Source organism: Lactuca sativa, chromosome 1 (assembly GCF_002870075.4).
Source record: "Lactuca sativa cultivar Salinas chromosome 1, Lsat_Salinas_v11, whole genome shotgun sequence".
Lineage (NCBI taxonomy): Eukaryota > Viridiplantae > Streptophyta > Magnoliopsida > Asterales > Asteraceae > Lactuca > Lactuca sativa.
Genome location: NC_056623.2, coordinates 220,474,817 through 220,479,804, shown reverse-complemented (window position 1 = coordinate 220,479,804; position 4,988 = coordinate 220,474,817).

Sequence of the window (4,988 nt, the reverse complement as noted above, 5' to 3'; positions counted from 1 at the left end):
CAGAGTTTTACATAAGTAGGCTATATCCAAAAGAGAGAAGTTGATGAGAATCAATTGGCGATGAGAACTAGTAGAGTGAGTTCTTGATACCGACAAGAGACGTTCTATGTCCCTCATGTGCCTATCAGCTTTTGCTTGTTGAGCTCGAAGTTTTCTGACTTAAGCTCGGGTTTCATTGAGTTCCCTCTGAAGAGCTGCATTATGAACCAGAGCCCTTTCGTGAGCAGACTCTAATTCGTGAATGCGGACAGTGTTAACGCCAGAGTTGGCATCAATCTCCAAGACTCGATTGATAGTTGATTGGCGATTTGGCTACAGGGGTAGCCCTGGAACTAAGTCGATCCAGAACTCGACATGACGTTGCGGAGGTAATCCTAGGAGTTCTTCTGGAAAGATGTCGGGAAAGTCGCGTACTACTAGAATGTTCTGAATGTCCGTCGTTTCTTGGCTCACATCGACCACATGGGCAAGGAATGCACGACATTCCTTTCGCAAGAATTTCTGAGCTTGGATGCTCGAGATGATACAAAGGTTTGTGTCAGGTTTGTCGCCATAAACTACGAAGGTTTCGCTAGACAGCAGATTAAGGCGAACAGCCTTTTCGTAACACATGATATCGAGACAATGAAAACTCAACCAATCCATGTCGATAATGATGTTGAAACTTTTAATGGAGACCGGCATGAGATCAATCAAAAATGAATGGCTATCTAAAGTTAGGGTACACCCTAAGAATATACTGCTAGGGCTCTCTGTCTTTCCATTAGCCATTTCTACAGTGAACGGTTCATTAAGTGCCCTTGAGTTTTTCTTAAGTAAATGAGCAAATTTTTGGTTCATGAAACTCCTCTCCGCTCCACTATTAAATAGAATGCATGCATAAGAGTTATCGAGGTGGAACGTACCTGTGACGACTGTGGGGTCGGCAACCGCTTCCTCATGGCGTATGGCCAGAACTCTTGTCGCTCCACTGACAAACCCTGCCTTCAGGCAGTTTCTTCTGAAGTGGCCTACCTTGCCACATCCGTAGCAAGTTTGGCCCACTCCAGCACCGGGGGCTTGGTTGATTGGCTTCGTCGGAGCTTTACAAAAACGGGCAGTGTGCCCCCTCCCATTACAGTTCAGACACTGCATCTCCCGGCAGGCGCCGATGTGATGGAAGTTGCACTTGTTGCACTTAGGCAAACTTCCAGCGTACTGCTTTACCGGAGCAGTGGCGGCAGGTGCTATCGCAGCATGTACTTCCACGACCTGCTGCTTTTTGGCAGCCTTAGCCTTCTTCTTTTCATCCCAAAACTTCGGCTTGGAATCAGCGGTTCTTGAAGGTTCTGAGATGGCCAGGGTAGTTGTTGCGGCCGGGGTATGAACCCCATGGTTTATAAGCCGTTGTGCCAATCGTTTGGCACTATCAAATGTAGTGGGGTATGATGCCAATATATTTCCTTGGTATGGTGGCACCAACCCCCATATGTATCTCTCGATTTACTTTCCCTCTGAAGGAATCATGTTGGGACAGAGGGCCACCAGCTCGTAGAATCTGGCGGTGTAGGCGACTACGTTGGAGCCCTTCATAATTAGGCTCCACAGTCCTTCCTCTAGTTTCTGGATCCCGCCCCTCGGGCAGTACTCCTCAATCATGAGGTCTTTCAAAGTATCCCAGCCCATAGCATTAGCCATTATAAGAGATAGTGACTTAACATGGCTGTTCCACCATCTTAGGGCTTTCGTTTCGAAGGTGCAAGCAGCAAACTTCACCTTGCACTCCTCGGGACAAGAGCAGATTTTGAAAACCGATTCGGTTTTCTCGAACCATTGCAAGAGGGCAATGACTCCGCCAGTCCCCTTGAAGGACAATGGCTTGCAGTTGGTGAAGTCCTTGTAGGAGCACTCTTTCAAGCGCACCGGGATTTCACCATGAGTAGACATGATAGGGGTTCCTCCTCCAGTGGAACCAGATGAATGATATTGATCCATGGTTGTAGCCACAGCTGCAGCTACAACAACATTTAGGGTTGTCGTGTCGAACTGAGGAGTAGGTGGTTGAGGAGGTGGAGGAGGTTGTGTTTCATTATTGAGGCATCTCCTTGGATTTCTGCGAGGCGACATCTTTGATCTATAAGTTTCTGAAGATGAAAACATTGATAAGAATTTAATGGAAGAATTGATGAGAATGAATCATGGAATAACTATTCATAGCCCAACAATACGATTGAATCAAAATCTAGAACTAATAGATGATCACATTTGGATAATAACTCCCATAAGATTAGGTACCTGTCAATATTACTGGAATTACAGATGTAACAAGTTCGGGAAAAACGGCCAATAGAAGGAGGCCTTACATCAACCAAAATGTGAAAATTTTGACAGAATTACAACCTAACCAAGACCTAATAGGTTTATGATTTACAAAGATAGGGAATTAGACCAGAGTTTTACATAAGTAGGCTATATCCAAAAGAGAGAAGTTGATGAGAATCAATTGGCGATGAGAACTAGTAGAGTGAGTTCTTGATACCGACAAGAGACGTTCTATGTCCCTCATGCGCCTATCAGCTTTTGCTTGTTGAGCTCGAAGTTTTCTGACTTAAGCTCGGGTTTCATTGAGTTCCCTCTGAAGAGCTGCATTATGAACCAGAGCCCTTTCGTGAGCAGACTCTAATTCGTGAATGCGGACAGTGTTAACGCCAGAGTTGGCATCAATCTCCAAGACTCGATTGATAGTTGATTGGCGATTTGGCTACAGGGGTAGCCCTGGAACTAAGTCGATCCAGAACTCGACATGACTTTGCGGAGGTAATCCTAGGAGTTCTTCTGGAAAGATGTCGGGAAAGTCGCGTACTACTGGAATGTTCTGAATGTCCTTCGTTTCATGGCTCACATCGACCACATGGGCAAGGAATGCACGACATTCCTTTCGCAAGAATTTCTAAGCTTGGATGCTCGAGATGATACATAGGTTTGTGTCAGGTTTGTCGCCATAAACTACGAAGGTTTCGCTAGACAGCAGATTCAGGTGAACAGCCTTTTCGTAACACATGATATCGAGACAATGAAAACTCAACCAATCCATGTCGATAATGATGTTGAAACTTTTAATTGAGACCGGCATGAGATCAATCAAAAATGAATGGCTATCTAAAGTTAGGGTACACCCTAAGAATATACTGCTAGGGCTCTCTGTCTTTCCATTAGCCATTTCTACAGTGAACGGTTCATTAAGTGCCCTTGAGTTTTTCTTAAGTAAATGAGCAAATTTTTGGTTCATGAAACTCCTCTCCGCTCCACTATCAAATAGAATGCATGCATAAGAGTTATCGAGGTGGAACGTACCTGTGACGACTGTGGGGTCGGCAACCGCTTCCTCATGGCGTATGGCCAGAACTCTTGCCGCTCCACTGACAAACCCTGCCTTCAGGCAGTTTCTTCTGAAGTGGCCTACCTTGCCACATCCGTAGCAAGTTTGGCCCACTCCAGCACCTGGGGCTTGGTTGATTGGCTTCGTCGGAGCTTTACAAAAACGGGCAGTGTGCCCCCTCCCATTACAGTTCAGACACTGCATCTCCCGGCAGGCGCCGATGTGATGGAAGTTGCACTTGTTGCACTTAGGCAAACTTCCAGCATACTGCTTTACCGGAGCAGTGGCGGCAGGTGCTATCGCAGCATGTACTTCCACGACCTGCTGCTTTTTGGCAGCCTTAGCCTTCTTCTTTTCATCCCAAAACTTCGGCTTGGAATCAGCGGTTCTTGAAGGTTCTGAGATGGCCAGGGTAGTTGTTGCGGCCGGGGTATGAACCCCATGGTTTATAAGCCGTTGTGCCAATCGTTTGGCACTATCAAATGTAGTAGGGTCTGATGCCAATATATTTCCTTGGTATGGTGGCACCAACCCCCATATGTATCTCTCGATTTACTTTCCCTCTGAAGGAATCATGTTGGGACAGAGGGCCACCAGCTCGTAGAATCTGGCGGTGCAGGCGACTATGTTGGAGCCCTTCATAATTAGGCTCCACAGTCCTTCCTCTAGTTTCTGGATCCCGCCCCTCGGGCAGTACTCCTCAATCATGAGGTCTTTCAAAGTATCCCAGCCCATAGCATTAGCCATTATAAGAGATAGTGAATTAACATGGCTGTTCCACCATCTTAGGGCTTTCGTTTCGAAGGTGCAAGCAGCGAACTTCACCTTGCACTCCTCGGGACAAGAGCAGATTTCGAAAACCGATTCGGTTTTCTCGAACCATTGCAAGAGGGCAATGACTCCGCCAGTCCCCTTGAAGGACAATGGCTTGCAGTTGGTGAAGTCCTTGTAGGAGCACTCTTTCAAGCGCACCGGGATTTCACCATGAGTAGACATGATAGGGGTTCCTCCTCCAGTGGAACCAGATGAATGATATTGATCCATGGTTGTAGCCACAGCTGCAGCTACAACAACATTTAGGGTTGTCGTGTCGAACTGAGGAGTAGGTGGTTGAGGAGGTGGAGGAGGTTGTGTTTCATTATTGAGGCATCTCCTTGGATTTCTGCGAGGCGACATCTTTGATCTATAAGTTTGTGAAGATGAAAACATTGATAAGAATTTAATGGAAGAATTGATGAGAATGAATCACGGAATAACTCTTCATAGCCCAACAATACGATTGAATCAAAATCTAGAACTAATAGATGATCACATTTGGATAATAACTCCCATAAGATTAGGTACCTGTCAATATTACTGGAATTACAGATGTAACAAGTTCGGGAAAAACGGCCAATAGAAGGAGGCCTTACATCAACCAAAATGGGAAAATTTTGACAGAATTACAACCTAACCAAGACCTAATAGGTTTATGATTTACAAAGATAGGGAATTAGACCAGAGTTTTACATAAGTAGGCTATATCCAAAAGAGAGAAGTTGATGAGAATCAATTGGCGATGAGAACTAGTAGAGTGAGTTCTTGATACCGACAAGAGACGTTCTATGTCCCTCATGCGCCTATCAGCTTT